We start from the raw sequence: 10,618 nt of genomic DNA on the forward strand, positions 1-10,618 counted from the left end.
CATTTCGAAGAACTCACCACTGTGATGATCAGATTAGGGTTCAAGCTTGCGTTTACGAACAAATATCACCACCTAGTGGTTATCAAGAAGTTTTTTTTTTAATTATGCATAGGTTCGTACTTAATCCATTTGATCATTCTTATTATAGTTTACTAAAAACACTGAAAAAATCCTTTAGTTACTTGAAATAAAGTAAACGTTAACTGAAGAAAAATAAAATAATAATAATAATAACAACAACAATAATAATAATAAACTTTATTTCAGCTAGTTAGTTGCCATGGCAATTTTCATTTTCATTTAGTTTAACTTGATGCATTAAAATAACTAAAGCTGAAATAAAAATTAATTAAAAACTACAGACATATTTAAAAAAATAAATAAATAACAATGAATAAAATGTAAAAAATAAACAGCAAAATTACTGAAACTTTAACTAAAATTAAAACGAAACTAGGAAATGTAAAAAAAAAAAAAACGAATTCAAAATATTAATGAAAAATATACTAGTATCTAAACACTAGTTATGACATGAGAAAGATAATGTATCCCAGAGAGGTTGATTTCATTTAGCCACATGCCAGTTTGATTTAACATTATTTGTGCATAAAATACACAAGGAAGTGGTAAATACACTGCTGTTGAGTATCAAACCTTGTCTTAAAGAATTTGAATATATTTTTATGAACCATGCACAATGATAAATCAGAACAGCTGATGTGTTTGGCATGCTGAATACTGTGAATTTCAAAATACAATACTTAACACTTTACATATCAAAGATCAGAACTGAAACATATGCCACATAAAACAGGTTTTTAAGAAACCCTGAGAAATGTAGTGAGGCATATCAGCCACTGACTGAATTGACAACAGTAACTAATGGAACATTCCGGATGTCTGTGTGCATGTGTGGAAGGATACACGATGAATGCCGAGCTCACTTCCCTGCCTTTAGTAAGATTAATAACAGACTCGTCTGGGCCGTAAAGCTTGAAGCTGAGGACAAGTTATGAAAACCTTGTGGATTAAGCTAGTGTTTAGAGTGAAACATTCCACTCGGATAAAATTTCCAAGCATGCCAACATAAAACACGTGTCTTGAGCTTGATATCAATCATCATTCAACATGAAATACTGTCTGTTGAGAGATCAGTAACTTTTCTATGAACGCAGACACTTCTCAGTGCTGTAAACAATAGCTATGTGATCAGACTTTGTACATGGATCATTAGTGCAAATCTGCAGGAAATACTATATGGATATTATTGGAAAAAAGTACTGAGAACATTTGTAAGCACTTGATGCGTTTTCACATGATTTTGACACACACAGACTGGTCATCTGGCTCTTCTCCTCCGAACCACGATGGTTCCAGCCACAACGTCATAAACAGTTCTGTTGTGCTGGAAAAATAGTAACGTGATAAAGATTGGAAACAGGAAGGCGATGGAGAAGTTTTTGTTTAAAGCCCGTACTGTGGAGCTGCAAAAAAAAACATAAATAAATAAATATATATAATTAAATAAATACTATATATATTTTTATTATTATTTTATCAGGGCTATTTCTGGCAAAAACCCAGAGGTTTGATAGCCACCACATTATATAAATATACTCATAACTCACGCAGATAAGCTGACACTGGATGCCGGTACCACCAAAACCCGATTGGGCTGCACTAGGACTGTCGTGTCACATATGACGACTCGAAGCCCCAGCAGGAACTTTCCAGGAGTGGCACCTCCAGCTCCCCAAATACAGATGATCTGCAGATGAAGACCGAAGGAGATGTGTGAGCTGTTTAAAAACGAACTCGTAACTCATTCAAACCACTTTTAGACTACAGAGTTTTTCTAGCAAATGCTGTTACAAAGTGAAAATATGACAAGGCTGATAAAACTTTTTAAAAATGTAAATTAAAAACAGATTGAGAGACAAAAGATGCTCACTCACTTCATAGACACACACTAGGACTCTGTATGCTAAAGCCACGACCACCATCTTCTGCAGGTCCTCCAGTGACGTGTTCTCATCAATCTCCTCCACGATAAACTGCATCATGAATTTGGAAATATCTCTGTTTAGAAGATCAAAGACATATGAACTCTCATAAAATACATATACACTCTGTTCAAAAGCAGGGAGTCAGTAAGATTTTTTAATGTTTATGAAAGAAGTCTACTAAGGTCACCAAAACTGCATAAAAAATTTAATTAATAAATAAATAGAAATACAGTAAAAATAGTAAAACTGTATAAAACTTCATTAAAATGTAAAATTACTGTTTTCTATTTTAATATACTTTAAAATGTAATTTATTCCTGTGATGGTAAAGCTGAAATTTCAGCATCATTATTCCACTCTTCAGTTTCACATGATCTTTCAGAAATCATTCAAATATGCTGTTTTGCTGCTCAAGAAACATTTCAATATTTAAAACAGGCATGCCACTTAATATTTTGTGGAAACTGTGATATTATATGTAAAATAGTAGTACATCTATGGCTGTCCAGTGTAGGAATGATTCAAGAAGGATAATTCATTTTTGTTCTCAACACGTTCTCTCGACTCACCTCATTCCACTGAGATGCATGATCCACAACACTATGGTTGCCTTAACACAGAAGAGAATGAAGAAATCCAGTTTCTGCCAGAAATCTACGGAGCGGGGAGGGGATGGTGTACTCTCTACCTGAAAAAACAAAAGATGAAGTCAGGACCATGAAGTTAGAACCTAAGTGTACATTCTCAAGTTTGCACCTTCAATGCTTCAACAAATAATAAGAAAATCAGATCGACAGAATTCACATCAGGGTCACAAATTTGCTTACATTTGTGACCCTGGACCACAAAACCAGTCATAAGTAGCACAGATATATTTGTAGCAATAGCCAACAATACATTGTATGGCTCAAAATTATCGATTTTTCTTTTATGCCAAAAATCATTAGGATATTAAGTAAAGATCATGTTCCATGAAGATATTTTGTAAATTTCCTACCATAAATTTATCAAAACTTAATTTTAATTAGTAATATACATTGCTAAAAACTTCATTTGGACAACTTTAAAGGGCGATTTTCTCAATATTTGGATTTTTTTTTTTTTGCACCTTCAGATTCCAGATTTTCAAATTTGTATCTCAGCCAGATATTGTCCTATCCTAACAAACAATACATCAATGGAAAGCTTATTTTAAAAAAAAAGACCCTTATGACTGGTTTTGTGATCCAGGGTCACATTTGATGGTGACCTACAACATTATGCAGAAAGGGAAATGTCTAATTACTAGTAATTCTTTCACTGTAAATTAATGTTGGCCTCTCTAGGTAGGCTACTGTGCTACTCAGTAGCTGGTGAACAGGTGTCATTGTCTGTCTGTCTGTCATGGCTTTTACAGTATCATGTATTTAGTCTGGTTTTTATTGCTGGATTATGTCTTTACACCAAATTTTAAGTAGGCACAGTGCAGCCTTGAGACACCTCAATGTGATGACAGAACATATAATATTAAAAAGTACATATAACGGGGATTATGGAGATACATATTACTAAAGGTACATAAAAGTAAGTTAATTTAGTCCAATTCTTCATTATCGTTTGTTAACATGAGTTTAATGAAGCAGCTAATTACTCCATCTCCTCGGAGCAGTGGACTGACCGCTACCCGCCGGCTGTGCTGGTGCTCTCTCAGCGCTGCTGGATGTGGCAGCGGCTGCTGGGCGGCTGCTCATCTGGTTACACCAAGCGGCGATGTCAGCGGGCGTCGCGGCATACGCGGATGCGGAGCCGCCGGCGGGCGGAGGAAAGAGCGGCGCGGACAGGAACACCCAGCTCTGCCAGCTTACATAGCCACTGTAATAGCGCCACATCCACTGCTGCAGCCGCTGGCAGTATTCAGTCTTTGACATGTTGTCATTGTCATCGGACCCCTGACCGTTTTTGACCGTTTCTTCCGCACTATTCTTCGCCGCCATGTTTACTGGTTTTATAAGTCTTGTTTAGACTTCCAGTTATTAAAGAGGCTAATCGGCTCAGGCAGCGGCCATGACAACTGCTCACTGAAGCCGGAGTATACCATTTATTGCCAGTAAGTTACATGTGAACAATGTTTTTGTAGCTGGAGATTTTCAACTACCTTGTCCTGTGACAGACAGTTTCCATAATAATATTTATTATAGCAAAAAGACGTGTCTGGTGCAAAAGACACTAACAGTGTAAGCTGAATATGAAATAGCATCAACTGTTAGTGCACCCCTGTGATATGCAATAATGTTGCCTGCTAATATCATTAAGACTGATCAAGTTAATTATAATGTAACACATAATCAAAGATAGGTATACAGTCATGATAAATCTGAAACTCGTTATTTAAAATATGAATACAGCAGTCATGCAATTTCAAACTATTGCATTAATTCTTTAAAAAAATGTATTAAATAATTGCTATAATTATACAGTCAAAAATTCCATAATTATCATTGACGATACACATTCAAAGCCAGTTGTTTATTTTCATATAGCTATTATTATTATTATCATCATTATCATTAATTATTATTAATACTATTGCACAACAAAAGTGATTTGTCTGAAACATTACAGTGGTAAAACAAGTAGGAATTATTAAAACAGTTATTTTTATCTGTAAATGTTGTAAACAAGTGCTATAGGCTACTCAAAAAAAAAAGATATATATATATTCTACGTATTTTACAAATATTATACAATTATTGTCCGTGCAGCATTTATGTCCTCATAATAATCGAGACTATATGGAATGTTTGTATTTTTGTTAAATAATTTGTCACACTGAATAACCATTAAAAATGAACTGGTAAATGCAAAATAAAATAAAAATTTAAATAATAATAATAATACTACTAAAAAGAAGATAATATTGGCACGACATTATATTGACAATTTCGTTTATACATACATATATATATATATATATATATATATATATATATATATAGCCTTTATGTATATATATTTTTTGAGTAGCCTATAGCACTTGTTTACAACATTTACAGATAAAAATAACTGTTTTAATCATTCCTACTTGTTTTACCACTGTATCAATGTTTCAGATAAATCACTTTTGTAGTGCAATACATTTAAATGTATATCAATTTTAATTTTCTTGATAATAAAAGCTCTACACATTATTCCTTAAATACCGCTTTATAAATGTAATTTTTTTTGAGAGTGAACTTGTCGAGACTCATCACTAGTTGGCGACAGTGTCTTTCACATGATTTTGGTTATGGTAATGACCTGATTTATTCTCAATAAAATTAAATTAAGCTGTGTATGTTCAAATAGAGACCAAAATATACATAATGACACAGATTTTCAAACTTAAACATTCTTTATTTTAAACGGATGACCAAGAAATATAGAGGAGGAATGAACTGTAAACACATGAGTACATGGGAGTAGTGTTGTTTTTGGCGGCCTGTTTTAATTTTAGTTTTAGTCTAGTCTTTGTGTGAAGCTGTCATTTTAGTTTTTATTAGTTTTAGTCACGTTCATACTCTTTTTAGTCTAGTCAAGTTTTAGTCAACTAAAACTTTGTTACTATTGTGATTGTGTCAGGAGTCTGTGCAATGTCTGTTCAGGGAGGATGGAGGCAATAAGTGACTCAAAACCTTTGCTGACCGTGTCATACATGGTAACAAATGACCAGCGCAATTAAGGAACTTTTAAATGTTAAATGCCAATTTTGGTGCATCATTTCATGGTTAATTGTCCTAAAGAAACCCCTACCATTACAAGCCTGTAGAGGAAACATAGAGGAATTAAATAGAGGAATCAACTTTCCTGCATGTACTGTAAGAACAACACAAACCCTCTCAATCTTCAGCTGCAGACTCAAAACTCACTAAAAGGTATTTACTAAAATAAAAGGTATTTTAATTTAAATAAAATGCATATGCATGTTATATTTTGGCATAATGGCCAAAACATGAGTAGCCTAAATGATTTCAAGGCTAAGGTCCTACATCCTGCAGTGATATGCCTATGTCTTTGCTTTGCTGACTTGGTGTCATATAATCTCATATCTCTGTAAAGTCTTACTGTTCGTAGTCTAAATGCCTTGATTTCAGTATTGATGTTAAGAGACCTTAAGAAGAAAATGTGATGACAGCATGCTGACTCAGAATTCAGGAAATCATGTGATGCACTCACCCGAGATTTAACCTCAAAGATGTACATGATATTTAGACACACAATATTTACTTTAGAAATGTCCTATATCACTTTATAAGGGTTATTCCTGGGATTCGGTAATATTTCAGTCCCCCAGAGGGAAAAAAATGGGTCACCAAAATGAATTGTTAGAAGCTTTTCACAGTACTTTGGTATGCCCATTATAATGAATAAAATTATTGCATTTTAATATTTTTTAGCATAAAATAATGTCTTAAATCTATTTTAAACCAAGCATTTTGTCATGTCCCTGAGTCACTTCACTGAGTTTGTACTTTTTGTTTGTACAAAATTATTAACAAAATGTGCATAGTGTCTATGATTTTTGGCAATAACGTAAGCATTTATTTGTGTTCGTTTCTTGTGAAAAATATTTTTCTAAAAAAAAAAAAACATTTAATTTAAAAAAAATCAGCCTCTAAAGTTATGTCCCTCAGTTTGAACTCAACCCCGTCACACTAACAATTTTTCACCCATAATAATTTAGACTCCACTCATATGTGACATTATTTACCAAAAAATACATCATTCAGGTCCCTTTAATAGTGGTGCAGAAAATGGTTAGTAGTATTATACCTTTTATTCATATTTTTGAGGCGTATTATAGTCAGGGAGGGTATTGTCAAGCTTAACAACTCAACCCTGTCACATAAAAATGATTTGGAAAATGATTGTTTTTCAATATTTTATTTTAATCCATAAGTATATACAGTGCACTTATTTTATTGGTGCCATATATGGTCTGCTCTCCTACACTACATGAGGAGCAGTGGCTATTTTGAGTGAAAAACCTCAACCCCATCACACTCAACCTTGTCAAAAATATATATATTTCTCATTGTTACTGGGTTGTAAACTTGTGACAGGGTTGAGTTATTTACTTCATTTATTAATTATTTTAATTTAAAAAAATATGAAAGAGTCATTGTTTCAGTAAATATTACCAAAATCATGACAACTCATATTTTTATTATAAATAGAATATTTGATGCAATATATCCACTTAAATTTGGACTATATCATACATTAGAAATTGCACCCACATTTGCAGCAGAAAGACAATGTTGGCCATGCAGATATTTTGACCCAGAAAGAAAGGGACAATATGAGCGAGAAACAAAACGAAAATTAAATTTGAAGGCAATGTATCCCTTCAAATGTGTTACAGTCATCAACCCCATCACACGTTGTCACATTAATATTTTTTGAAAGAAAAAAAAATAGGGAAGACAATTGAGAATGAAAGCATTTCTTGCTGATTACCATCTGACATGGACTAAAACAATACAATTGTGGTTTTAGTTAAACTTCTAAATTAAAAATATTTTTTTACAAAAATAAAGAGAACAGACACACAATTTGTCTGTTTTTCGCTTCAGTCGTATAAAAATGTGAAAATTATGAAAACATTTTACATTTGTTATCATTAAATTGTTATGAGGGACACATGAGCACTAGGTAGATGTTTGTTTTATAACAAGTTCTGTGTAAAATCCTTTTAAAGCAATTTTAAACCAATCCCGTTACGGGGTTGAGAAAAAAGGTGTCTAAATCTGGAAAAAAAAAAAACTGAAAATAATAAAAGGTCTTTAATGCCTGAGGTGGGAACATATTCTTTTTTAAAGGTTTGATCTGTGCCTAATGATGTGGGGTATTTAGAAAATGAATCATATGTAGTTGAACAAAATGTATATTCCAAGTTGAAATGTTACCAAATCCCAGGATTGACCCATAGCATTTAAAAAAAGACAAAGTATGTCCTGATAAACACTTTGCATTGATTTGTTTCTCTCAATTATTATGACTTAAAAGTGTTTAATGACATCTCACCATATATCAAACAAAGGAAAACGAATCTAAAAAGGTAAAAAAATCAAAATAAATTAAAAAATCAGGTTCCTTTACTACTTTTAATGTTAACTGCTTACATACTTTTGTACCTTAACTGAGAACTAAGAGCACGCAAATCCTTTTTTCATAAGATTTGTGGCCATTTGTTGACACAGAGACCCCATTAAGTTAATTATGTCAGCTTCCCAACATTTCAGAGGTGAGCACTGATGTGAGGGGCCTGGCGTCATACGGTCAGAGCTCATACACCTCCCAACTCCTCCCTTTCTGTGACCCATTCAGAGCACCTCTCAGCCCTATATGTGGCCCTGTCTGTCTGATCACATGAGCCACTTCCCCCTCAGCTTTTCTAGATCAAAAGTTAGCCGTGGGAAAAGACATAAAGCATTCAAAAACATCTGACCCATTGAAAATGTTTGTTTGCTATACTTGCAGCTGTGTGAAGACAAAGCCTATAAGCGGCCGTCACTTTAAAGTTGCTCTGTATTCCACATTTAGACAATGTATTGAGCACTGAGCAACAATCGCAATGGGTTAAATTTGTCATTCTTGAAATAGCATTAAATTACCCCCAAATCCTGTTTGGTGTTTCAAATCAATCTCAATCCTTGAGGTTTCAGGGGTTAAATACAAGTACATTCGTAAGTGGTTTGTTTACAAGCAGTAAGAAGAAAGGTCAGTGAATGAATTATTGTTTCCTTTTCCTCAGAGCTATCACAGACCTCTGTTATCTCCCCCCTGCAGAGCGTGGAAGTACGTGTTTGAAAGTAATTAAAGGGTGTTCACATATCTATTGTTCTCCAGACTCATGCTCTTAAAAATAAAAACACATAGACATATCTCTTTTCATATAAACTAGGATTAGACACAAGATATTACTTATGACACTCAAACGTCAAATCCCCTTGCTCCTCTCCAGCGGGAAAACGTACCTTTTCATTGCTTGACATGTATTGAAATTGATCAGCTGGAAACAAAGATGCTGACGGAAAGGGTTTGGAGAACATTGTTCATTCAAACAATGTGATTTGAAATGTATGATTTTTAGAGAGAGAGAAAAAAAAACTTAAGCATGAAGGTAAACTGAACTGTCAGTGGGGCATAAAAACAGATTGTACAAGTTAGATCGTAAAAATACATATGAATTTGATTCACCAAAGTATAAAATAACAATTAATTTTCATGAGAGTGTGTTGGCCTGTTGCACCTCAGAGAATCTTCTTGTCTAGGCAATCTGTTGAATTTATATTTAATTTACTGAATTTATTTCGTAGTGAAAAATATATATGTTCTCATTTTTAAAATGTGCTTCATAGTATCTAATGTAATAGATTTTATTCAAATCAAAAATGTTATTCAACTACTGATTCAACCTAAATATAGTATGCTACACTAATGAAACTAAATTCAAGGGTAAGATAGTTCTTTAAAATAACAATTGCAAGTGCCACTTTTTACAGTGTGTTACAATATGATTTTCCCACATTCCCACATTTGTTCCTTAAAAAATCCACTAAATTGTGAAAGCCATGACATAACATCATTTGGATTTGCTGATAGTGTTTGCTGCATATGTCAATCTCAGCCATGACCTTGTTATCCTATTCCAAATTAGTTTTTGAAAAAATGATCAAAGCAATATTGTTCTTTGATTTATGGGAAATATACACTGTTTTTACTTAATTTTCTTCATGTTTATTGCATTTGTCACAAATGAATTTTATCTAGAATCACACAAATCAGGGTTTTAAACTATTTAGACATCCCATTTTTGTGGTTTGCAAACCTCGTAAGGGTTTTATGAAAAAGAAAAGAAAAGAAAACAGAAAGTTTATATAAAAGTTAATTTGACCACCCAAGATTGATAATGAAATGTGTTTATGCGGTTTAAGGTTCAAAAAACACATTATTTTCCACATACTGTACATTATTGTTTCTCCTCTATGCCCCACCTTTCTGAAACGCGTTGATTTTTACAAAGCTCATCAGTCTGAAAAGCGAGGTGTGCTCTGATTGGCCAGCTATCCAGTGCGTTGTGATTGGCCGAATACCTCAAGCGTGTGACGGAAATGTTACGCCCCTTACCATATTGTGATGCCCTGTCCGGCCGGAGCGTAACATAAAACCATGTCTGCATTTGTGATCGGAGAAATGACAAACAACAAGTGCTACTCTACACTGCCCAAAAAACTCACGTTTGAATCGTCAGTGGCAAATTCTTTAAATATAAAAAACGTACTTACAGTCTGTGAGTCAGAACAGCCGGCATTGTAGTCTACTCTACCAGGATAAGGAATCAGTCCTTCATAAAATGCGCTGGACACATCGGAATATTTGGGTTAAACTGTTCTGGAACAGTGTTGTAAATACAACTTAACCACTGATTTCTAGTCGTGTCCTCTTTTGGAAGGCCAAACAAAGTAGTTTCGCTTTCACAATGAAAAAGCATCACACACCGCAGACCTGAGTGAGCGGAGGCCGGCTTGAGTGAGCAGAGGCCGGTGGGCTTGAGAATGGCGCGGCCGGCGGATTCGACGAAGGAGCGGGGA

The 10,618-nt window shown here is 34.0% G+C and overlaps 1 pseudogene; it reads right to left on the reverse strand.

Moving 5' to 3' along the window:
* Nucleotides 1-516: 516 nt before the first annotated feature.
* On the reverse strand, nt 517-4,042 carry LOC107702079 (protein FAM8A1-like; annotated as a pseudogene).
* Nucleotides 4,043-10,618: the final 6,576 nt, after the last annotated feature.

Source organism: Sinocyclocheilus anshuiensis, unplaced genomic scaffold (assembly GCF_001515605.1).
Source record: "Sinocyclocheilus anshuiensis isolate Anshui unplaced genomic scaffold, SAMN03320099.WGS_v1.1 scaffold54, whole genome shotgun sequence".
NCBI lineage: Eukaryota > Metazoa > Chordata > Actinopteri > Cypriniformes > Cyprinidae > Sinocyclocheilus > Sinocyclocheilus anshuiensis.